This window comes from Lampris incognitus, chromosome 6, assembly GCF_029633865.1.
Source record: "Lampris incognitus isolate fLamInc1 chromosome 6, fLamInc1.hap2, whole genome shotgun sequence".
Lineage (NCBI taxonomy): Eukaryota > Metazoa > Chordata > Actinopteri > Lampriformes > Lampridae > Lampris > Lampris incognitus.
Window position 1 is genome coordinate 8,174,653 of NC_079216.1, and position 26,159 is coordinate 8,200,811.

The window sequence follows — 26,159 nt, forward strand, 5'->3', positions numbered from 1 at the left end:
TATGTGCACCATCATTTTAAAGTAAGTGTTTGGTGTCGTGTATGTGCTGGTTTCAATCCGAGCATTGTCCTGCTTTTGTTATAGTTGAGAAATACTCGTGTATCTATTTTAGGTTACACTTCTGCTGTTTGTTTGTTTGCCCCCCCCCCCCCATGTCCTGCAAACGTATATTTGTCCGGGTGTTTTTCTCCCCCCCTCTTTAAAAAAAAAGACAAGTCTGCAATCTGCACACTTCCAAGAGGTTATTTGTGCCATTTCGTAATGAAAGTGTTTAAAATAAAATCAGCTCGTTTTGGGGGGTTTTGTTTTTTGGTCGCTGAATTGACGCTGATCCTGCCGTCCTTAGAAACCCCCCCTGAAAACCCGGGATTAAACACACACACACACTCAGCATATCTCTCGCGTTATGCATGCCAGTTTGTGTGTGTGTGTGTGTGTGTGTGTGTGTGTGTGTGTGTGTGTGTGTGTGCGCGCGTGCACACGCACGCGTGCAGGGCTGGTGGGGGTTGCTTGCTCAAAGCCAATAGGCAGCGAGGAGAGCCGGTGTCGCTGGGCCGTGACGCGCAGCGGAGCGCGTTGCGCGTCACGGCGCGCCGCCGAACTGCCCCGCGATGCGCTTGCTGACATTTGCGCTTGAACTCAGAGCTGCGCTCCCGTCTCCAGACGCGCCCCACCATGCCGGCTGCCTAATCCCCACAGGCTGTGTCTCCTCTGCGCAGGTCTCGCCGCTGTTTTGCGGCATAAGTGCGGGTACTTGCAACCCCTCTCTCTGGACCTTTTTCCCATCCCATCTTATCGCCAATGAGACGCGGCGTGAATCGCTCCCCTCGGTTCAGGAATACCGGCTCTGGATATCCAGTCTACCGCCGCTGAGCGCTTCGTGTGGGTGAGTTGACGTTTCAAAGTTTCACTTTCGTCTCTTTTTTGTGTGTGTCTTTGTGTATTTCTGCAGTTTTTTGGCAGCTTTCGGACGAGTGATAGTTGACTTTGTGTCGGATCTTGATGATGGATCTCTCCCAATTTTCATGCAAGTTACGCACGAAAACGCACCTTAAATATCCTTAAATCACGGCACCACGCTTCTTGGCAGCGACCTTTCGCATCCACACAGACGCGCGCTCACTCTCCCCCCTTTCTCTGCTCGTCTTGCAACCCGAAGACACGCACTTTTCACGGGGCACAACACGGAGCGGGGGCCGCGGGGGCTCCAGATGTATGGACTCAGCTGTCGCCTGTCACTTCAGTGACAACTGGTTCAGCTCTCTCTCTCTCTCTCTCTCTCTCTCTCTCTCTCTCTCTCTCTCTCTCTCTCTCTCTCTCTCTCTCCCTCTCTGTCCGCCATCGCCTCCTTGCCCGGGGGGCAGATGGCTCAGCAGACGTGTTGACGGAAGGTGACATGACCGCGTTTCGTTTCCACTCTCACTTTTTCCACGTCTCAGCCGCGCTGCGTGCGTAAAAAGGCTGAGCGGGCGTTCGGCGCAAAAGCGCACGGCGCCGCCGTCTCTTGCGCACTAATTTTGACAACCTGGAGAATGTGTAACACACACACACACGCACTCACACACGTACACACACACACGCGCACGCACACACAAAGTTCCAGGTGCATTTATAAATGGAAATCCACCCGAGAGACGAGGAGCTCCAAGATGTTGGATGCAGAATGGCCAGCAGATAGAGATGGATGGATGGGTGGATGGATGGATGTATCTGCACCCATTTCAGTCGTCCCCATTCACACATCGAGTTTACCACAATATTTGCATTAAGCCACGAGTCCCTCCGTCCTGTTCACTATTAATTTCCAACGTTATTTAAACAGTTTGTAGATTCGTTGTTTTCCTATATGGATATCAACGCCACGTGACTTAATATACCCATACATGCCAAACTAACGAAGGGGCTATATAAAATAAGTTTTCGGGTTAACGTGTCTTTTGGGTAAACGAGTGAGAAAGGAGGCGAGAGTGCAGAAATTGGAGCGGTGCTGCCCCCTAGTGGGGAAGAATGGACGCTCACTGCTGTTTGCGTCCATCAGGAGCGTTTGCTCAGTTTACAGAACATCTACTGTACACGTTCATCCAGAAACACCAAACCCAAGATATGCATGCTATCCAAGGACAGTGTTGGGAGTGCTCTTTATTTTTTGGGGTAACCGGGTCATACTGAGTCAGTCAGTACAGTGTGCGCCAGGGTGTGTGTGCGTGCATGCATGCGTGTGTGTGTGTGCGTCTGTAACCCAATATACAATACAACACAATGTTTTTCCAGCGATCCCTTATCATCTGTAGTTGAGTAATCTGAAATATGTTCTTTATCTGACATGCCGTGTTATTGGATGTGTCAACATGCCTCCATTTATATCTGGGGCTTTATGCTTCCCAGCTGTGGCCGTGATGGCTGTTCAGATGACCTAGCGGATTCGGTATGTGCAGGGATGGGTGGGTGGGTGAGGGGGGTAATGTGAAGCGGGGTTGTGAACAATGATCTGCTGTGGGGGTGTAAATCCACTGTTGTGAATATCGGGTTATTCATAGACTAAATGATTTACAGCGGGGCCTGGAGAGGCTTTTTAGAGCCGTGCCAAACGTCCCACAGCGCCGGTTGCGTGTCCTATTTAAAAAGCTTTACAGCGAATCAAACGACACCCTTCATAGAACAGGAAGAAAAAAAATAAAATAATGTAAGGCCGTTTCTTCCGGCTGTTTGTTAGAAAGCCTCAGAAAGCGTTTCGTATAGTGCGAGGAATATGATGTAGTGGATTATCTAGGAACAGCGTGTGTGTGACTATCTGGAATATTGAAATTGGCAGTGGAGGAAAGGGATTCTGGGAAGGAATAGGTCTCGTCTGTACGGAGGGGAGAACGGAGAAAACAACACTTATTTCCAGCGACAATAAATCATTTTAGTGCCGGACCGGTAGGACCCGGTTTGGACCGGTGAGAAACGCATAAACCCAAGTGAACCAGCGCACACCTCCGGCATCCAAGAGCACCTTTTTTTAACACTAATCCTCTCCGGCCGAGCCGAGTGTTTACAGCGGCCAGCTTAATAAACCTGAACCGTGTGGACGCCGATTTCTTTTAGAAACAGAGAGCATTGTGGGAGTCGGCCGAGCAGCAGGCCTGCTTATTCTTATTGGATGTCCCATAATGCACTTTCATCTGAAGGAGGGTTAGCGTCCATAACATTAGCGCTGTTGTGTGCCGCCGCATGAGCGGCTCCCTGCACAGCGAGAGGTGTGCAGCTGGAGACGGATCACAGGCACGAGGCCAGTCGCACACACCGGCCATGAGATGTGTCGCCTCGGTGTGTGTCTGTGTGTGTCTGTGTGTGTGTGTTCATGATACAAATAGGCAGACAGACAGAGTATATGTTCACTTATTTGACTGTGTGTGTTCCTCTGTGTGTGTGTGTGTGTGTGTGTGTGTGTGTGTGTGTTTCCATGTGGCAGACACCCAGCTGAGTGTGAAAGAGCAGATTCTTGTTCCTGATGCCCGTGTGTGTATACATGTCTCTGCCCTGTGTTGATTTAAACCTCGGTACCAGGGAAGTGTACACAGAGAGCTGTTTGTGCCGGGCCAGAATGAATCACCCTCATGTCCGTATAAATCGCCCGCTAGTCAAACACTCTGGCAGCCTTTTATCCCCCAGACGTGGTCCAGCCTGCCGCGGGGCCGGCTTAAAAGCCGGCGGGGGACAGAGCTGTGTGTTGTGAGGAGCTGTCAGGAGAGACCGGTCTTTCATGGCTCGGGGTCCGGAGATGTGGCGTGGAGCGAGGCCTGTGCCGTAGACACACTCCAGACGGCAGGGCCCGGCTCCAGACGGCAGGGCCCGGCGGCTGTAAACTGTTTGTGGTAGGTTGGTAGGAGCCGCCGTGAAATGTGACTTGTTTAAACACTGGTGGTCCGCATGTCCATGGCTACCGGGACCGGGGGGGGGGGGGCTGTATGGACGGTCACCCACATAGATTATTTTTAGGCTGTTGTTAGAGTAGGATTGTTGGGAGTGGGATGCATCCCTGTCTTGACACCCTCATTCATTCCCAAGCCCTTAACCCTAACCTTAAAGGATAATTCCATGTTTTTTTTGTTTGTTTTTTTTTGGGGGGGGGGGGTTAACAGCCTGGGTCTAACGTTTGTAGTCATTTGTGATAATGCATATCGGTTATGATATTTTTCTCACCAGCTTCGTTGTGGAGATTTTGGACACGGGGCCACTACCGGCCTCAGCTTCACAACGTTGTCTAACGGGGCAACCGAACACGAGCATCGAACAATAAATTTAACGCAATTAACCAGACCAAGTACCCTTACCCCCTAACTCTAACCCCTAACCGAATCCCAATTCTGACCTTACCCTTAAGCCCAAGTCTTAAACCCCAAATACAGCCTTGAAGAAATGAGGACCGTCCCAAAATAGCACAAAAGTCCTACAAATATAGGAACACCAAATCCAGACACACACACACACACACACACTCCTGTAGACGTTAGCCGGTGCTGATGCTGATACCTGTGGTGGAGTTGAGAACGTTTTGTGTGCCGTAAGATAAAGCAGCCCCCTCCCCGCCACCCCCGACATTAAAACTACAAGATGCCTGCGAGTCAGTGGGATGTGCCTGGAGCTGTGGCACACATTGAATCCACATGCTAAGCATTATTCTAAAGTGATTAAAGGTCGTTAGTGATTTAGCGCTCCCAGGCACAACTGTGTTTATTAGCAGTTGCAGGATGATGTTAAGAGGAAAAGGAAAAAAAGGAGGTTTGGCATACAAGCTGGAGTTTAATGCCTTGGCAGATCTCTCTCTCTCTCTTCTAACCACCCTGCAGAATATGGGGGGGGGGGTCTAATCACAAGACCACCGCGATGATGAAAGCCATACTCAACACACGTTTGATTATTACCCCCGTGTTGGTGCATAATAATGCTCATCTCTCCATAAGAGGAAGTGTTGGATGCCAACCAGGCGGTATGGTGTTATGAACCTGGGCCGTCATTCTTAACACACTTGTGGGATTCTTTTTTTTTTTGTCCCTCAAGTTTTTCTGACTGACAGAAAGAGCCAGAAAGCAAAGCCCCCCCCCTTTTCTCCCCAATTGTACCAATTACCCCATTCTTCTGAGCCGTCCCAGTCGCTGCTCAAGAAGGTGGAGTTAATAGAACACAAACACACTACGGTAGATGAGTAATGGCCCCCCTACCCCATCCTCTCCTCCATCTGTAGGGGTTGGTTTCAGTGAATCGATCACAGCATCATGGTGTTGGGAGGAGCTAAATAAAACACATTAAACTAGTTAGTCAATAAACACCACGCCCAACACCACCATCCGAGCTAGAGGTTTCCAGACCCCTAGCTGCAAAACATGCAAAATACTCCACCCACACCTCCTCCACTTCTGGTGGATGGACAGATGGATGGATGGATGGATGGATGACAGTTGAAAAGGTCAGAAGGATCTGAAAATGAACTCAGCTGGGCATTGCCTTTTTACCAAGAATAAAAGTATTTCCTCAGTATTTTGTCAGAGATAGCCGCTTAGTGACTGTTTGGATGCCTGCCAAACGTTTTTATTTAAAATCTATTTTTTTGTGAGAGGATGGAGAGAGCAACCCAAGTCTCATGGACAAACTGTTGCTGTACAAAGTTTTTGCAGGTCGAAAAAAAAGAAAAGGTGACAATGTTTTGTCCCACGTATATGATACATGTCAACTAGTCTCACATGGTGACTTGGTGACAGGAATACACGATGGCCTGCTTTCAGTCTTGACAGACTATGCATTATAACACACATTAGAAGATTAATTGTTAGTTTTTCTTGGAACACTTCCTTTGGTGACTGAAAAGTCCCAATTTTTGAACCACATTTGCGCTGGCATGTTGAGCATGTCCAAAAACTGTTTGTGATTCCTTGGCTAATTCGTTCTTTAGCTTACTTCTCTTTTCAGCTTTATGTTGTTAATGGCACTTTTCTCTTAGAGTTGTGGCGTTACACACTACCGAGAGCCATTTGACTCTGTTTGATGCAAGCTCTTCAAGACGGTCTGTATCGATTTCTACAGACATAAGGTCCCGTTTGCACGCATCCTTTAGGTGTCCTCTCATTCATTTACCCCGAGTAAGTTCCCCATGTAATAATTGCTTGGGTATCCTCCCCTCAGCCATTCTAATAACATGTCCAAGTCCTCTCAATCTTCTTTGAGTTGGATGTGAACAGGTGTCATTGGCTACTTGCTTTGGTGACGACATGCATTTGTAACTTTGTCTTTCCAAACTTTACCAAGAATTCTCCTAAGAGATCGCATGTGGAAGTTGTCTAGTTGCCTCTCTTGCCTCGCATATGTAGTCCATGATTCAATGGCATAAAGTAAAGTACTAGTACACAGGCTTCATAGACTTTGATCTTTGATTAGCTACAGTCAACACTTTGTTTTCCCAGACTCGATGTTTTAGTCTAGACATGGTTTTAGTTGCTTGAGATAAGCGTACGCCCATCTCAGCGTCTAGAGAGATCTTGCTGGTTACTGTTGAACCAAGGTAGGTAAAATGTTCTACCTCTACTCATTCCTGACCATCAATTAGTATTTTTGTTGGATCATCTTGACTATAGTGTAAAGTCTTGGTTTTCTGTATGCTTATAGTAAGTCGAAAGTCCTTAAATGTGGATGAAAAACTGTTCATGATAATCTGAAGTTTTTCAATTGAGTGTGTGACAGAGGCAGCATCATTTGCATACAGAAAATCATTGATGCATACAGTAAGTCATTTTCTCATTTCGGTTTTAGCTTTCAGACATTTTTTTTTAATCGAATAAACCACCATCAGAATGAGTAGTTAATGTTATACTATAGTCAGAATGACTGGTCTCTCTGAAGGTTATTAGAAGAACAGTAGCAAAGAAGATATAGGTCAGTTGCATCAACATCACCTTGCTTAACACCACTTCTACGTAATACTGAAATGCTTTGATGGTCTGTTGTTGTAGTTGACTTTTTCAAGATGGTTTTCATGCAATGGTTTGATGATGGTAGGAAGCTTTTGAGGACATCATATCTTGTCAAGTATGATCCAGAGTGTTTCACAATTAATGAGATTAAATACTTTGGTCAGGTCAATGAAGGCGATATGAATTGGCATGTGCAGTTCTCTGCACTTTTCCATGAGTTAGCAAAATGAGAAAATTATATTGATGATCGAGCAGCCTTCTCTGAAACCACATTGAGAATCTGAGTATATTGTGTTTGCTAGGATAGCAAGGCGATCATGGACCATTCTTGTATAGACTTTCCCTACGATGTTCAGCAAGGAAATGCCTTTGTAATTGTTACACGCTTTTCTAGATCCTTTGTTTTTGTAGAAGACAGCGATGTTAGAGTTTAGGAGATCTTGAGGGATACCTGTTGACCAGATTTTGAGAAAAATATCATGTAGCGTAGTGGTTTAAGGAGAGTTGTTTTACAGTGTTTAATGACTTCTGCTGGAATGCCATCTTCTTCTGGAGCTTTACCATTCAAGATCTTGAATAGTTGGCTCTTCATCAAGTTCTGGCAGTTTTGGGAAAACGGATTTGATCAAATCTCTGTTTTCCCATTCCCTGAACAATCCCGATCGCTGACAATCCCTGAGCTCGGACATCTGGAGGGAGCTTGGAATAGAGCCGCTGCTCCTTCGCATCGAAAGGAGCCAGTTGAGATGGTTCGGGCATCTGATTAGGATGCCTCCTGGGCGCCTTCCTTTGGAGATTTACCGGGCACGGCCAACTGGGAGGAGACTCCAGGGTAGATCCAGAACTCGCTGGAGGGACTACATGTCCAATCTGGCCTGGGAACGCCTTGGGATCCCCCAGGAGGAGCTGGAGGGCATTGCTGGGGAGAGGGATGTCTGGAGTGCCCTACTTAGCTTGCTGCACCCAAAACCCGACCCCGGAAAAGTGGCTGAAGATGAGATGAGATGGAATTTGATCAATTTCCTCTTGCGAGATTGGCTAGTCATTGGAGTACAACTCAAAAGTACTCTGCCCATCATTCTAACTGCTGTTCAAGGTCTAGAATCACTTCACCATCTTCAGAGTTGATGGGTGATGATTTAAGATGTTGTCAACTTGTTGTTATCCGAATTCCTTCATACGTTCCTCTAGTATTGCCTGAGTTTGATGCGTCTTGAATTATGGCATCCAGTACTTGTTTGCACACTGTCTTGCTTCGGCTTGGAAGTTGTTTTGGGCTTTGCATAGGTTTGCAAGAGTGGTGTTATTGGGATATTTTTTGTATTCTAGAAGTGTTATTCTCTTGGTATCTCTTAGAGTCTAGTAGTTCTTTATATTCACCATACCAGTCCTGAGATTTGGGATTTTTCTTACCAAGAGCATGCATAGTGACATTATGTATACTGCTGCTTAGGTGTTACCAGTGTTTTTCGTAGTTGGTGGTTTCACGAGGTGGTTGAAAATTCTTGTTGAACTTTATGTGAGAGGCATTTTGCTTTTCTTTATCTTTGGTGTTAACAGTATTGATTCATGGTTTACCTCTTGGTTTTGCCTTGTGAAAAGTTTTGGGTCTCAGCTTCACTATGGTTATTAGTAATACATGATCTGTATCACAATCTGCACTATGATAGCTGCAGGTTAAACTTAAATTATTTAGGAAGCTTGATCTTGTCAGAATATGGTCAATTTGGTGCCACTGTTGAGATCTAGGATGACACAAGGTTACCCTTCTTTTGAACGATGCTCCAGAGAATGTTTGTTATGCAGAGTTGGTGATCGGCACATAGTTTGAATAGTTTTTGACCATTATCATTGATTTTACCAACACCAAACTTTCCTATGTGAGGCAACCACAGAGAGTAATCTCCACCAACAGGTGCATTAAAATCATCAAGAATTATATGTTGTTTGGATGGAATTTTGTTTACAACTTGATGTAGCTAGTCATAAAAAACTGCCAATCATCTCAGTGAGTGATTGCGTGGTTGGAGCATATACATTTATCAATCTTACTACTCCCAGATTGGTGTGGAGTTTGAGTTCTATAATTCGTGCGCTGCCTTCAGAAGGTGGAATTACATAATTCAATACTGATTTTCTTACAGCAAAAGCAACACCATGTTCCTGCTTCTCTCCGTCATTGTTTCCTTTCCAGAAAAGGTGTAATTCTTTTTGGTGATAGACCCAAGTTCCAGTAGCCTCGTTTTTTTGCAGAGCTGCAATGTCGATGTTGAGTCGAAATAATTCTTGGATCGATGATTGCAGATTTTCTTAGCTCAACATGATCAGATCATGGTGCTGACGTTTTCATGATGCAAATCGTAGTTTTATTGAGTTTAGTGTAGCTGCAGGTGAAGTATGTAATCCATTTATCAGGAAAACATCCCTATGCTTTGTCCACCTCAAACAAAACAAATGGATTGTGGCGAATCGGTACCTTATTGACTGAAGGCTGCTCAGCTTTAGACAGGCAGTAACTGATCAGCAGAGTTGAATAACTTCTCCTATTATCAGAAGTGACAGTAAGATATATATATATGTGTGTGTGTGTGTGTAATATATATATATATATATATATATATGTATATATGTGTATATATATATATATGTGTGTGTATATATGTATATATATATATATATGTATGTATAGAGAGTGTCTTACTTTACACCAATCAAGTATAAACTCAGAACTCGTAACTGCCACTTCCCGAATTTGGTTTCAATTTGGTCGAAGTGATTTCTTCTATGTGTGTTGCCTAAGTGGAGATGTAACTGGTTAAGGATCAGTGGAGGGCCCAGAAAGTATTGTCCCTGGTCCTCTCTCAGCCTTTTCTCGTTGGATCCAAGGGAGTGCAGAGCAGCACACTTGGAACAGGAATAGACTGCAGTTTCATTTTAGTGAAACACCAAGGCTTGACACATTCCTTTGCAGTGTCCAGCTAACTAGGACGATTGGTCTTCACCAAAAACACAGCTCTCCGAGTTGAAGAGGATGCAACATCTACCATGGAATGCCATGGGTCGGCTGCTAGCTTGTTGCAGTTGATAACCTGCTGCCACTTTCTTCACCCATAGCCCTGGGCAGGGTCCCTTACAGGTACTAACCCTCTGGATGAGAGGGAACCTGGAGCTCTTCTAGGGCAAGGGCACTCACATCCCATGTATAGAACCTGGGATCCTACAACTAACTACCCATCTACCCACACAAGTCACTATCCACACAAGAATACACATACATTTGTAAATACAAGTCAAATACATGGAACTACATGGCACATTCTCTCCCATGCATACCATGCATTTCAGCATATCCGTGGAAGAGGATGGAGCTGAGGACATCCGCTCTGATCATTCGCTTAATACTACTACATAAGAGATCATTAAGTAAGTGATATATGGATAAAAATGGTTAAGTTCAGTTTGTGTTTGCTATGGTTAAGGATCTGGGAGGCCGGTTATAAAGTGTTAGTTTCCGAATTGGTTGTAAATCGGCGTTAAAAGTGGATGTTAGAGGACGTCCTCAGTCATGTTCTCATCAAGTCCCTCTCCCCCAGCTCAGTCTCACAGATAAAACATCAGTGTCCATCTCACATTCAACATTTTTTAAGACCTGCATATGAGATGGACACTGATGTTTTATCTGTGAGACTGAGCTGGGGGAGAGGGACTTGATCCAGTCCTCAATGGCCATGTAATTAATCAGATTTTCAAGAGTTTTGCTAGATTCCCAAATGACAGAATATTGATTTGAGTTATGAAAGTCAATTCATAGTCACTCCATAAACACACCATAAGAAGATTAACAACCCACATACATCAAACCACTTTCTTTTAATATATATTTTGGGGAAAATGGGGGGAAAAAAACCCTTTTTTGATGTCCACTTATCCCCACATTGTAAAGATAGTCTAATTCCTTTACATGATCCTCCATCCTTGTGGCAGTAGCTGCACACCACCAGATATTGGTGAAGAAATTGCCTCCGTAACAAGACAACTGACTCACTCGTACTCCATGTGAAGCATTCAGAGGGATTTGCTCATGCGGAGCACTACAAAAAGCAAAGCTTATCGAGGTGTTTAATGAGAGGGATAATCCATGGTGGGATAATCCACGACAAGGTGTGCCAAGGAATTCAAATAAAAGCATTCACTTATTTTTTTTTGTTGAACGTTTTGGACTCATAATTAAAAGTTTATGATGCAAAAGTTAAATGCGAAGCTAACTTTGAATGTTCACTGGGCTTGCTACTGGTTCAGTGTGTTGCTACGGTTACAGCATTTGAATTTTGAACGGTGATTAAACTTGAGCCAAACTGTGTGTATTATATGGTTTTAATGCACACCCTTCAGCCAATCAGAAACCAGTATTCTCTTACCACGGTATCACTTGTTTTAAGTCTCATAATGCTTATTTCAGGATATTGCAAATGTTCTTACCCCGCTGGCAGATGTTCTTACCCCGCTGGCAGATGTTCTTACCCCGCTGGCAGATGTCATGGCTGGTTTCAAGAAAGTGCACTTGCTTCATAATAATAGGACTTGTTTCAAGATGTTTGCTCTAAAAAAATTAAGATTATCATAAATTGAGTTTATTGTTTTAAGAATTCTTTCCTTGGGTGCCCGGGTAGCGTAGTGGTCTATTCCGTTGCCTACCAACACGGGGATCGCTGGTTCGGATCCCCATGTTACCTCCGGCTTGGTAGGGCGTCCCTACAGACACAATTGGCTGTGTCTGCGGGTGGGAAGCCAGATGTGGGTATGTGTCCTGGTCGCTGCAGTAGCGCCGCCTCTGGTCAGTTAAGGTGCCTGTCGGGGGGGGGGCTGGGAGGAATAGCGTGATCCTCCCATGCACTACGTCCCCCTGGTGAAACTCCTCACTGTCAGGTGAAAAGAAGCAGCTGGTGACTCCACATGTATGGGAGGAGGCATGTGGTAGTCTGCAGCCCTCCCCGGATCGGCAGAGGGGGCAGAGCAGAGACCGGGACGGCTCAGAAGAGTGGGGTAATTGGCCGGATACAACTGGGGAAACAAAAGAATTCTTTCCTTGTTTGGTTAAAATTCCTTTTAATGAGTTATAACCATGAAGCCATTACACTCTCTTGAAACAAAGAATAATATAATAATATCAATCATATCTCAGTGGGGTAAAACATTTTGCTCGCAGCATCTCCAAATAAGTATTATGAGACTTAAAACAAGATAAAATACCTTGATAAACTTGGATTTTTTTTTGCAGTGTATCAGCTGCTGTCTGGCTATTTGGCTAGCGTCAGCAAACATCCTCAGTCAGTTGTGAATATTTGCACTTCAGTGTCCATACAAAAGACGAGTGGAAGCCGAGCCGAGGTAAACTGATGTGAACTCTGTGGGTTCAGATTAATGTGGTGCATGTGGCCCGGAAGAGCAGCGGCATCTGTATCCGTCTGTTTCTCTCTCTCGCTCTATCTCTCTGATTAAATTAGCAGCTCTCATCTGCTCTCTCGCTCTCTGTCTGTCTCTTTGTGTCTCTCTCTCTGTCTGTCTGTCTCTCTCTGTCTCTCTGTCTGTCTGTCTGTCTCTGTCTCTGTGTTTCTGTCTCTCTCTCTGTCTCTGTCTGTCTGTCTGTCTGTCTGTCTGTCTCTGTCTCTGTCTCTCTCTCACGGGTTTGCAGTAACAGGCCATCGAATTCACAGGGTTGTTTTGGTCACTCATAATGGAGGTGCCTTATTGTGTTACTCGGAGTTGCTGTGTCGCTGTGATGGGCTACACACTGTGCATTAGGGCAACTTGACTTACTCTGTTTTCATTTGGTTTTTCATTCTGTTCCCATGGATTTTACAGGATCTTATTGTGCACTTCCAGGTTTGTTGGCAGTACTGTGTGTTGTTTGTCTTGAGTGTTGTTGTGACGTCATGTGAATGGAGAGTTAAGCATCATCTTATCTTGTTGTATCTTGAATGACTTTCCAGCAGTCGGTGTATATTTCAGGATGTTTTCTTTTCTTGCACTCTCACTTAAGGGAAGTTGTAGCCTATATAAACACTTTTTTTTTAGGTCCAGTCAAATGTCAGGAAAACATATCACCTACAGTGATTTGTGTGTCTGTGCATCCCTGTGTTATCTTATGTACACATCATCAGTGAGTCAAAGGTGTGTCCTGTCCATAGCATCCTCCTCCTCCTCCTCCTCCTTCCGCCAAATATCAGACTCGGCATGGCGATAACAAGTCATCGCCACACAGGTCATGTGTTTACCTTTCGCTGTTATTATGCCCCCCCATATGGCGAGATAACCCCAGCCCGTGCAAATGGCCCCGCGTTGGCCTCCATCGCAGGTGACCACACGTGTGTGACAGTAAAGGTAGATGATGCTGCAGGTGGGTCAATATTGACAGAGGCTATCAAGAGGGCTGGCGGAGTTGTTAAGTCCGAGGCTCACAATAACCCCTCTCCCGGCGGACAAAGAGACACTTCGTGTGGCCGCGACGACCCCGCGGGGCGCTTGCAGTGAGGGAGGGCAGATTCAAAGAGGCCCGGTTTTTTTTGTTTGCAGTGCTCACACCGTCTTCCTGTTTGAAGGGCCGGGCTCACAAGTAAAACAAGCCGACCAGATGTGTGTGTGTGTGTGTGTGTGTGTGTGTGTGTGTGTGTGTGTGTGTGTGTGTGTGTGTGTGTGTGTGTGTGTGTGTGTGTGTGTGTGTTGTTTAGGTCCAGTTTAACGGGCAAACATGCACTTTGTGCGCCTGTGAAGAGCAACAGATGTTTTATGATGTTGAAATGAAATAAACACAGTTGTTGAGGCTTGAGACACAACATGGCATTTTTCTATTTTAAATGATGATGGGGACTTGATGGGGAAGGATTCATTATTCACCACACACACACACACACACACTCACACACTCACAGATTAGGTGTTTATCTCCGGTCTGTAACACACACTCAGACGCTGGCCCAGGATGTGGGCTGAAGTCACTTAGCTGTGTTATAAGTGGACTCGCTATTGGTTGTTCCAACAATAGCACAGAGACGCTGACAGAGACAGATATATTAAAGACTTGGTTTTCTAAGAATAAGCCAAACACTGAGGGGAATAGTATCCTTAATCTGTGGAGTGATAAGACAGCTGGTGGCGGGGTGTTTTTCCACTCCTCACATGTACACTTCACACACACACACACACGTTTTTCTATACTTGTAAGGACCCTCATTGACTACATTCATTCCCTGGCCTCAAACCTTAACCTTAAAGCAACATAAGAGCTTCACAGTCATTTTGATGGTACACTGACTTGTAATAGGGAGAATGGGGCCTCTTTCATTCCCACTCTGCGCCCCAAACGCCTGTTCTTGCACTATCGGGTACGAGCTCACGCAAGCTTTTTTCCTAGGATGGCGAAGGCATGACCCGCCCTAGTCTGCCTCTGATTGGCTAGTACTCGTTGGTTGGTCGCATGAGGAGTGCGATTGGTTAGGGTAAGAATTTCAAGGTAAGCCAATCAGAGGCAGAGTAGGGCGGGTCATGCCTTTGCCATCCTAGAAAAATAAATACTATCCAAAATATTACTTTAAGCATCGGAATTGCATGCCTAACCTTAACCCTTACTCTAACCTTAACCTAATCCTATTCTTAAACCCTAAACCCAAATCCTTACCCTAAAATAGAAGCTTGATGCTGGGATCAGACTACATGATCGTCACCACGTCAGGTTAGGCCATCATGGCGCCACAAACTCTCGCCGTGTCTTGGCCGGGAGATTGGCAACACTACAAGCACGACCCCGACCAATCAGTATGATGCCTTTCGCGACCTTGCGCGAGTGAGTTCATAGGTCATCGGGGGGGGGGGGGTCAAGAAATTGTTAGTCATGGTTGCAGAAACGCTGTGTGTGACGCTGGAGGTCTCGTGTTCCGAAACGAAAAAGAAAACGATTGTGGACGCTGTTGCGGCTAATGCTACTGGGGAATGCTAACCTAGCATAGCCTAACCAGCTACTCACCGGGTTGCCGAAGTGCCTCCTCCGGCCCTCACCAACGTTTAGCACCAACGTCTTTTTTGACTCTGCTATGGTCCTCCCTCGAAGAAACGTCAAAAAGGTAGGAGCTTGTTGCCACCGCTCAACCGACCTGTCCCCCCTTTCATTGTTCCACCTGACGGCAGCATCGCTCGACTAACGGGTCCGAGCCTTTAGTCGAGCGGTTAGCGATGTCGCCCGCGGTGCGGGAGATACGGGCTCGCGTCCCGGCTGCGGCAGTTCCTGCGGTTGCCCCCCGAATTCGCCACGATACCAAGAATTCTGACACGCTCGACTTTTCGTCGGGGTGTCCCTGTTCTTTCATTATTACGTCATACTACACGGGGTAAAGATGTCCGCTTGCCGTTCCCGACGCACATAATCAGGCCCGACCCTGGACCTTTGTCGGCAACAACAAAATCGTCTCAAAATCGGACTGAATTCGTGTAGTTTGATCCCGGCATACAGATGCGAGAACAGGCCAAAATGTCCTTACTGTGCAAAAAATGTCCTTAATCTGACGGTTAAATCCGCGGAACAAATGCACGCACACACACACAGATCCCAGATACAAATCATAAACTTTGCCTGTGTCTGGTGGACTGACTAAGGACTCCAGGGAGCGTGGATGAGCTCTAACCAGATCAAAACACACACACACACACACACACACACACACACACACACACGCGTCACACGCTTGGGTTTGAACCCAGGTCCTTAGAGTAATGGCGACATCCTTGCTGCAGCTGACATCATGTGGTCCCGAGATCTCGGTCCTTCTGCTTCTGTAAACTTGTCATGCTGTCTCCTTCATATGGACTTTATTTACATCATCTTACATTTGAACTAACTTTTTTAAAAAAAAATCTACATTTTCAATATAGAGCGTCAGTCTTTGTTTCTACATATTCATGTGACCTTAAAAACGTGTTGTCATAAGTGTCCCAGTGAGAACGTTCTCTCTCGGACTATGGAAAGTTTGAGAGATTGGAACTGTGTGTGGTGCACCGGGGTGAGGACTCTTGTTGGAGTGGGATTATGGATGTTCAAAGACGTTGATCGCTCAGATGCATTTTGTATCTAGTGCAGTATAATAAACGAACAGACGATTAAACAATTGAAAAATTGAACTCAAAAAAGAAAAACAAAAAATAAACACCCACATCTTAACTGCCAAGTCTGCCCCTCCCAGTATAACCAGTATAGTCCCCCAGAGAACCTCACCCCGGCTCACGGCCATGGCCAAAAAAATAGTCGTCTGCCCCGCCGTTCCAGCTGTGAATGAGCATCCAGTTGGACGTCTCGGCCATTCAGCCCTCGTAGGCATACATTAAAAAGGAGGTCTAGGACGTCCTGTTGTTGTCCCCCGTGACCTTTGGACCTCTCAGTCTATTCTGTACCGGTGACTGTTAACCATGAGAGGAGCTGAAAGGGTCACCGCCACCGGGGGCTAAAGACAGCTTTTGGAAATGGTGTGTGTGTGTGTGTGTGTTTCTTGTACTTCTATCTTTGTGAGGACCAATTTGTGTTTTTAACCATCATGGTGAGGACATTCCTACAAAATGAGGACCATTTGTCTGGTCCTCACCTGGGTTTAGGGTTGGGGTTAGAATGAGGAGTAGGTTAAGGTTAGGGTACGGGTTAAGGTTCGACATGTAGTTCTGATGGTTAAGCTTAGGGTTAGGGGCTTGGGGAGGAATTACTGTTGTCAATGACGGATCCTCATGAAGATGGAAGTACAAGATGTGTGTGTGCGTGTGCGCATGTGTGTGTTTGGGTCATTGGACGCCCTTTTCTGTCTTGCTTTTTTTTTTCTTTACTACCACCTTAATGACTTAAATTGTGTCCAATTAAGGCGGGCTGGAAAAGAAAGAAGCATCCCCACTTTCAGTGGGTTGCAGAGTTCCCCTCTGTGCACTGCCACTGGAGCATGTGTTTAATTAGAGCCCTCCGAAAAGACTGTAACGGAGTGTTTCTTCAGGAATGTTAATCATTAGTGGGATACTGACTGTTTCTGAGTATTGTCAGATTCCTTGGTTTGTCTTTTGAAGCCTAGCAGCCCAGGAAAACGCTTCCATGTGTGGGAATTGCCTTCTCTCTTTTTTTTCCCCCCGAACTCCTTCTACCTCCTCTTCCTCCTCATCTTCTTCAGCTTGCTCTTAGCGGACACGCCCCCACGGGCTATGCCCTGTTTTAACCAGGTGGTCCCGTTCATGTGCGAGGTTAGCTTGAGGCAAAAAAAAAATAAAGGAGCGGGAAATAGTTCTTTCTCTTTTCACTGTGAGGAATATACTGTCGAGTATACCGAAGCTCGAGGAAAACGTGCCGAGATGTGAAAAAGGGGAGGGGGGGGTGCGCGTGGTCGAAGTGGCATGCGCGCCACGCTTGTTCAAACCCGAGGTGACACGCTCCAGTCTGGTGAAATGTCAGAGGTCAGAGGTCATTTGCACTGAACGGAGGTAATCTTGTGAACCCGAACACTTGACAGGATGTGGTTTTGAACAGACACAATAGTAATAATACACAGTCATGATAATAATAATAATAGTAAATAAACAAATAATACATTTAATGAGTTTTTGTTAAAAGCAAATCTCAAAGTGCTGCAGGTGCATAAAACAAACCAGATACTAAAGTGCATTTAAAAAAATAGACACAAAATGAAGGCCATGTTCACCCAAACCCCAACACAAGCTTCCAAGATAAGATAACCACCAATATGATAGACTTTTTGTAACCAAAGGACATTTGTCTACTGTATAAAATAAACATTAAAATAGACATGATCAGCCACGGCTGCACTTGCATGTCAATACCATTATGAACTTATATCTTCTTCCATACATACACATGCTATATACATGCATTACTCCCTACTACAATACTCCCTACTACATACATACATACATACATACATACTTTACAATCTACACACATATATACACACACACACACACACACACATATATATATATATATGTGTGTGTGTGTGTGTGTGTGTGTGTGTATATATTACATTACTCTCTATTACATACTCCCCTGCATACATGTGCTATCCATCCATTATCCAAACCGCTTATCCTGCTCTCAGGGTTGCGGGGATGCTGGAGCCTATCCCAGCAGTCATTAGGCAGCAGGCGGGGAGACACCCTGGACATGCCGCCAGGCCATCACACAGGGCCCACACACACACACATTCATACCAAGGGACAATTTAGTATGGCCGAATATAAACATGTACTACATATACTACATAACATATACGAACTACAAACATATACTTCTACCTTTATAAATAACATACATCACATTTCAGTGATGTTGGACTAAAAGCTAGATGGTAAAAACACAGAAGGTTAAATAAAAGAGTCGATAGAGCCATTATGCAGATTTGATCACTGCAAACCTTCTTGGTTAGCAGAGGAAACCCACACTTGACGGGCGGGGGGAGGGGGGGAGTTGGTGGTGTTTGGTGGCGGTGGTGGTGGAGGGGTTTGCCCTTTGCCTGAGCCATTGCTTTTGTCAGTGCAAGTGTGTAGCGTTAAGAGGCAGCCCATTCATTCTTGGCCTGCTCTGTGTACAGACTGCCACAGGCTTTTGTCGACTTATAGTGTCCTCAAATAAAGGGGCTTCCTCCCGCTAACAGCCCCCCCAAGCTCTGCTGCTCCACTTCCCCATTGTGCCCAATGAGGTCCCGCTTTTTACAACTGGGCGAGAGGGTGTCAAGTTGTGGGTGAAATACGACCCCCCCCCCGCCGCCCCCACCACCACCACCCCAACCCTCCCGCCCTTGTCCTACGTCACAGCCGTGTTTGGCAACGCGGCGAGTCGCCGGTGCAGGCGTGATGGAGTGAGGAAACGTCCAGTTCGGCGGACGCTCGTCTTTGTTCAGCTGAGTTGGGTCGTGTCGGCTGATTTATGCCGTGGTTTGTGGGGTCGTCTCGTATAAGAATACAGGGTTACACCTGTACAAGAAGAGCACAGGATGCTCATTGCTTGTAGAGCAGCAAGTGAAGAATCAGTAATTGGTGGGACTGAGCGTCTCGAACCGAGATCATCGCACAGATGGGTCAGGTTTTGCTTTCATAAGCGGCTCGCGGCACCGCTTGTGAATCATGATTCATTCTCAATCTATTACAAATTAGATTACCATGGATTTCATAAGCCTTGGCTGTCATGTATAATTATTATTTTCTTAATTTGCTGTCATAGCTAGCAGATTTGATTTTATTAATCCAGGTTGAAAAGTTCACACTTATCGAATTACCCGTTTGATGCGATAGACCATTGCCGCCCCCCACCCGGCTCCGGGCGCTGCGTCAGTGTGAAACTGTAAAAAAGGGGGACATGCGAGGGTAATTGAGTTAACAGGCCTTCGGTCTGACCTGACTTTATCAGCACCGGTCTAGCTAAGTCAATATCGGTGCACTGACTGCTCCACCAGTTGACCTTTGCCTTCCTCTTTCAGGGCGTAAAAAGGGGGATTGTTGTTACAGTAGAATGATGGGCTTTTATTGGCCTGCATAACCGGGGCTTTTGTTGGCCCTGTGTCCCGCTAATACCCGTTGGCAAGTCATTTAAGCCTTGAGACAGGCCTACTTTTTATGATGAGGTAGCTCGCACACCAGTGGGTGCTCCTCTCAACAATGGCCCCCAACGACAGTAAATAGCCTCATCCCACAGGGTGGTTTAGTAGAGACTGACCTTCCCTTTGCCCCCTCGCTACTCCCATTCACTGTATTGTGACCCAGACTGATCTTAACAAAGTTTTATGAGGCGTCGCTTTAATACCGGTTGACTTGTCCTTCCACTGCAGTGTACGTGGTGGGATCTGCTGTGCAGATGATGCCGTACATACTCCCATAAGGACAACACATGTTGCACATATAACATGAACATCTCTCATATTGAGAGCATTATTTATGCCATAACAGATAATCAGATATTATATAAAATGCATTATGAATATATTCATGTTTATTAACACTCTTAATGTGAGTAGTGCATATTGTGAATACTGTATAGAAGAGAGGCATTATTTCAGATTTCCTTGGTATCGTCATTGTATCCTCTTACCATGTACAGTTACTTGGTACACAAAGATAGCAGTCTTTATGCTTTTGTAAAGGTGTCATACTACCTCCTTTACACACATACAACTCAATGACATCATCCAGTACCTGTATATGTAAAATGTGTTGCGTTCAAATGTCACACTAAACAAGGCACACGGTGAAAATACCCGGAGCTTCATTTATCAAATGTTCTCACAGCGCTCATTTGTTCTTACACACTCGTGGAATTTTTTAGCCCTCAAATTTGTCTTACAGACAGTAGTTTATTTCCCCTGACATCTTTTGTCTGCCTCTTGCATCCATCCATCCATTATCCACACCGCTTATCCTGCTTTCAGGGTCGCGGGGATGCTGGAGCCTATCCCAGCAGTCATTGGCCGGCAGGCGGGGAGACCTACATGTCTGGACTGTGGGAGGAAACCGGAGCACCTGGGGGAAACCCACGCAGACACCTCTTGCATATAGCAAGAAATTAGGCTAACAAAGACATCAATGTTAGCCACATTCAGGGGGTACCCAGGTGCCCCATCTCTCTATATGACAAACTCGAGGCCAAAATATACCATGACTGTGTTCGAAACAAACTAGTGCGTAGGAAAAGCTTCATAAACAAGGCCGCTGGTTTGTATAAGTTCACTTGACAAATAACAGAATCTGATGCTTCTGACCACTAAAAAAAAAAATTCTTCCCCCCCACAACTGATTTCACAAAGGGCACAGAACACGTCCCGTCGGTCAGATTTCAGTTCAGCGCATAGCGGTCTATCCCGTAGCCTACCAACATGAGGATCGCTGGTTCGAATCCCCGTGTTACCTCCGGCTTGGTCGGGCGTCCTGACAGACACAATTAGCCGTGTCTGCGGGTGGGAAGCCGGATGTGGGTATGTGTCCTGGTCGCTGCACTAGCGCCTCCTCTGGTCGGTCGGGGCTCCTGTTGGTGGGGAGGGGGAACTGGGGGGAATAGTGTGATCCTCCCACGTGCGACGTCCCCCTGGTGAAACTCCTCACTGTCAGGTGAAAAGGAGCGGCTGGCGACTCCACATGTATCGGAGGAGACGTGGTAGTCTGCAGCCCTCCCTGGATTGGAGCAGCAACCGGGACGGCTCAGAGGAGTGGGGTAATTGGCTGGATGCAATGGGGGAGAAAAAGGGGGGGAAATCCTAAAAAGAGAACAAGAAGGTGGCTCTGTGGTCAGGATGTTGGCTCTGACGGTGGTCACCACCCTTGTCCCGTCATTGTCGGGGCATGCCGCTCCTTTCTGTTTACGGCAGTTCGGCGGTGCAGACCAGGTGTGAGGTGCTGTTCAGGTCGTCGCTGCTATGACGGGGGAGCGGGCCGTAAAGCCCCCGCGGCCGCAGATTTATGGGTCATCTGGTGCCCTCTTAGGGTCAAGGGTCAGGGAGGCAGGGCTCGTCTGACTTTATATTTCCAAACTAGCCGAGGTGAACCTTGAACCGAGAGCGCAGGGGGACTCTAACAATAGAGAGGCAGAGCGCGTGGACGACAGTCAGCATGTCGACATCGGGGCTGGGGTGAGGTTTGTGGACAGAGGTTTTTGGGGTTTCTTTTTTTTCATATTTACCGTTTATTCAGCCAGACAAGTCATTAACGGCGGGTTCGTGCTTACACGAGCGGCCTGGCAGGAGGCAGAGTCTCTTGAGGGAAAGAGGGGGTAGGGGGCCAAAAGGGGTTCGAAGGACAAAAAAACCCAACATGCATGTAAAATGCATGAGAAAGATGAAAACATACCGATGTACCAATGTAACAACAAACTGCAGGAACAGGAAGAGGAAGAGGAACAAATAATCAGGATGACACAATAAAAGTACAGACAACAGGAGTTTGTGTAATCCGTCCTGGCTTGGCAGAGCCAGAAGTGTAAAGTTTAAGATGATTATTATGAAGATATTATATTACCCACGTGTAGTTTTGCTGAAGAACTGGCCGCTCTTTGTCTTCCTTTGGATTGTGTCTCTTCAGCATCAGCGATGCAGGATGTCTTCCTCACATTTAAACATGACTCTCTTATTGGTGATTGACAGGTCCAGGCATCACTCGGACGTGGACTGTCCCCTCTGAACTTTGACCTGCCTGTTTGACGACTCTAACTTTGAAATGTGCAAGATGAGAAAATTCATTTAAAAAAAAGAAAAGGAGGAACGTGGAGAACTGCGTCCTCCTCAGATACACAGAGTTGGGTGTCATGGTTCTGGAGGGACATGGCGGCTCAGTGATGTCATGGAAGGGTTTCACTTTGATGGCGACTCTCCTCCACTTGTACTGACCTTGCTCAAGGAGGCTCCGTCACTTTTTCTGTTGTGGTCCCTTGAATTCTTAAATGCCCACCCCCGGGTGGGATGCTGTCTTACCCCGCCCCTCTAAGACTTGCTAATAGGGAGGGTGCTGAGTCTTTGGGAGCGACACAAAGAGTTGTGGTTAATGCCGAGAGCTGTGGTTGAATGGCTCATCCTCCTCCCTGGCCTTGGCTGCTACAATGGCTTTGTCCGCACACACACACACACACACACACACACACACACACACACACGTCCAGTGTTTGTAGTGGTCGTTGAGGAGGGAGGCAGACTATGACCTAGATGGGTAGCTCACTTGTGTGGAAGTGTGTATACTCTCCTATATATTTCAATAGCTGTTTGGCTGATAGGTGGTTATAATGCTACATGATACTCCGTATACCTGCGTGTACCCTCCACTACACCATCCGTGACGTCTTTGCTTCAGAATTAAACAGTAATAAAATTTTAAGCAAAAGCAACCCAAGTCCTTTTAATAGGTTCCTGGCTACCCTGTAAACTGACCTCGTACCTGGTTTCACGAGCTTAAAGCGCGTTAACCCTCAAATAGCAAAATCCAGCGCTGGAAAAAAAACTTACCGCTCGACTTTTCAGAGTCACAAGCTGTGTCCCCTTTAAACACGTCCCTTTGGGAGGAACTATACCACGCTGACATTGTTGTCCAAGCTGATGTAGAAGAAGCAGAAGGTGCAGCTGTCCGGCGTTTGAGCCGAGCTGGAAGCCTCTGTTGTTCAGAGGAAACAGGAAAAAGATTCACCTACTGACATTCCTCCAGGGGTGAGGGAGAGGTAGAGGTCAGTTGTGCCGGTGTCTCTCCGTGGGGACCTGTTAGCAGTGCTGCACCGCTTGCAGGACGCTGGATGTGGTGGCTAACAACTACCGGCGGAAGTTGTGAGATGTTTTGTAGTTCAAGTCAGTGAGAAAGACAAATAAGACAAGAGCAGGATATGAGCCGGAGTAGGGTTTTTTTTTAAAGTGAATCAGTACCGAGCAAGCTAGCATCAGCCAACTGATGCGCATCAAGCTTCAATGTAATCCAGTGCCAAATAATGTCCACCAAAAGAAATCCTTTTTGACACAACATGCTCTCAATGTCATAAGAAGAGTCTAAAGAGCTTCAGCCGCCAGTCAGGAAGTTATACAGATCAGTGCATTTCTAACCTGGAGCAGAAGTCTCGCTCTCTAATCCCACCAGGACTGAGTTGTTGCAGGAAGAAAACGGTGGGAGTATGAGAGAACTGAAGAGAAATGCCAAAAAGAAAATGCAGAAAAGGGTCAATCACTGTAATGATTTACTATACTGGGATTATCATCTCATTATGTCTTCCGACACTTTCATAATGTTCTGAGTCTGTCAGTGCCAGGAAACAACTTTATTAGTTGATGTCATTTGGCGAGGGATTACATTGCAGGTACTGTAGATGGTGCTAGCTTGCTCGGTACTGAATCAATTTAAAAGATTCTACCACCCATCGCTCAGTTGAACTTCTAATGATGGGAAAATGGGGCGTAGGTTAAAAAAACTAGAGTTTTCCTTTACATCCGTCCTGTGTTTGCTGTAATGTTCTGATTATTAAGCGTTATTAAGGTCCAAAAGAGAAGTTATAAGAGTGATATGAGGAAGTGGTGTTTAATAACAACCTGTTATTATGACTTGTATTCAGATACAGTGTACTTTCTAGAAAACTCTGATGTACTTATTGACTCTTCCAATGTGGCAGCCGACCATTTACATAGATCGCAGTATAGGTTTGTTAATTCTTCCTGCAAAGGTGATTTTGTCCCGACTTTGACAGAAGTCTGCATTGATATCCATGTTGTTACTTGTGGATAGATGACTGCGTTTCATGATTCAGGTCCGGGATATTGCAGATGGTGGCGAGGCGTTATTCACAGTTTTGTGACGGAGAAAACAGAAAGGTCATCTTTCCCTCGCTCAGACTTGCGCTGCATCATGCCGTAGCCGTATTTAGCAGCAACTCTCTGTGACTGCTGAGTGACATTTTACCACGCTGGGGGGAAGAGACACCCACCGAGACAAACCGGAGCCCGACTCCCAACATTCGCCACATCTTCGAAGCTGCTGATAGTGGAGGGGACAGAGGAATGTCACGTGAAAGCTGTTGCAGATACAGGGATGGTCCTTGTGGTAAAACTGAACTTTTTGGCAATCGCCCGTGTGCTCCTTCAGCACAGTTCCTGTCAGTTAACTTCACCAATGGTTCTCATTTAGGAAGGCACGCTTGGAGTGAGGTGAGACGCTTTCCCCTGAAAAAAAAAAGAGATAAAAAGGAATATCCCCTGCCCTGATTGGCCGAGCTGAGGTGAAGGGGTGGGGCTTGGGTTTAAATGGGCTGGGCTGAAGAGCAAGGGAGGGAGGTTGGGTTGTGGAGGAGGTGAGCAAGGGAGTGAGCAAGAGAAAGGGTGTGGGATGACCATCTGGTTGGGCTCCTCCACACACACACACACACACATGCAAACACACACACACACACACACACCCCGACAAACACTCTCTCTGCTCCCTCACACACACCTCCCTGACTTTTTAAGGTCTCCGTTTTGATGTGGGCTTGCAGCAGTGCTGACAGGTCTGCCGTAGAAGGCTGTGTGCTGCTGTCCTGGGGTTGCCAGAACCAGGTGGAGTTTGGCAAAGGGGAAAAAAAAGAAAAGACAAGTTGGAGACATGGAGCCCAGAAACGGGACCAGAATCTAAGGCTGGATTTAGCTGTGATAAGAGTTTGGGTTTTTGTTTTTTTTTTCCTCCAGCCAGCCCCGGGAGAGTTCCCCCTGCAGAGGTAAGACCACTGAGGGCGCCGCTAATGGGACATGGCAGGGGTGGCTGTAATCTGGTTTGCATTGGAATGCACCTTGGCTTTGTGATGAGGCTTAATAAGAAAAACTGCTCTCGGAATAGGAGATTGGAAACAGGATCCAATTTGTTTGCCAAGTTTTTTTTTAACACCAGGAATTTGACCCGATGTGTTTCTCACACTGACGTTCAGACCCCGGTCAAAATGTAAGAAACGTAGCATAAAAAGCAAGTGAAAAAGCAATAAAAGTAAAATAAATATGAGTTGGTGTTGTGTGTGTGCAGAAATCACAACACGGTGCTAATAAAGAAGTGGTTTTCAGTGGCAGACAGATGTGACTCATGGTGAAATGTTTTTTCATACATGAGCGAAAACAAGTCTCTTTTTTTTCCATCGTGGTGGAGATGTGAGGACTGGTTGGAGAAGTGTGCTGCAGGCCGAGCCAGAGCTGCCGTTTTAACAGCCAGACTACTTCAGAGATTTGGCAGGGGTTTTTTTTTTTTGGCGTCATTCACACGGATATATGATGAAATGATGCTGCGTGGTGGTTGGCGAAGCTTTTTGATCCGGGTTCGACTCAAACCGGTGTTTATCTATTTATTTAAATTCTGTTGGGACGATGCTGAAGGTTGCCACTATTTGAAGAGCTTAGTGATGATCCCCTGTGTGCTACAACGATAGGTGGTCAGTTTGATTCGCCGGGATACCAAACATGTTTGACATCATCTGTGTGACAGCAACACGTGTGTGTGTGTGTGTGGGTGTAGATTTTAAGAATGGTGAGCACACTCAGGTGGTCTCTCTCTCTACCTCTCTCCCCCTCTCTCTCTCTCTACATCTCTCTCTCTCCCCCTCTCTACATCTCTCTCTCTCTCCCCCTCTCTACATCTCTCTCTCTTGCTCTCTCTACATCTCTCTCTACCTCTCTCCCCCTCTCTACATCTCTCTCTCTCTCTCCCCCTCTACATCTC

General features: G+C 46.2%; 1 protein-coding gene across 1 annotated transcript in view; it reads left to right on the forward strand.

The window, feature by feature from the left end:
• The first annotated feature begins 644 nt into the window (after positions 1-644).
• prickle1a (prickle homolog 1a) overlaps positions 645-26,159 on the forward strand; it is a 49,900-nt gene continuing 24,385 nt past the window's right edge. Inside the window, exon 1 of the mRNA XM_056281538.1 lies at positions 645-886. The gene's annotated coding sequence lies outside the window, so the exon portion shown is untranslated. The remainder of the gene's footprint in view (positions 887-26,159) is intronic.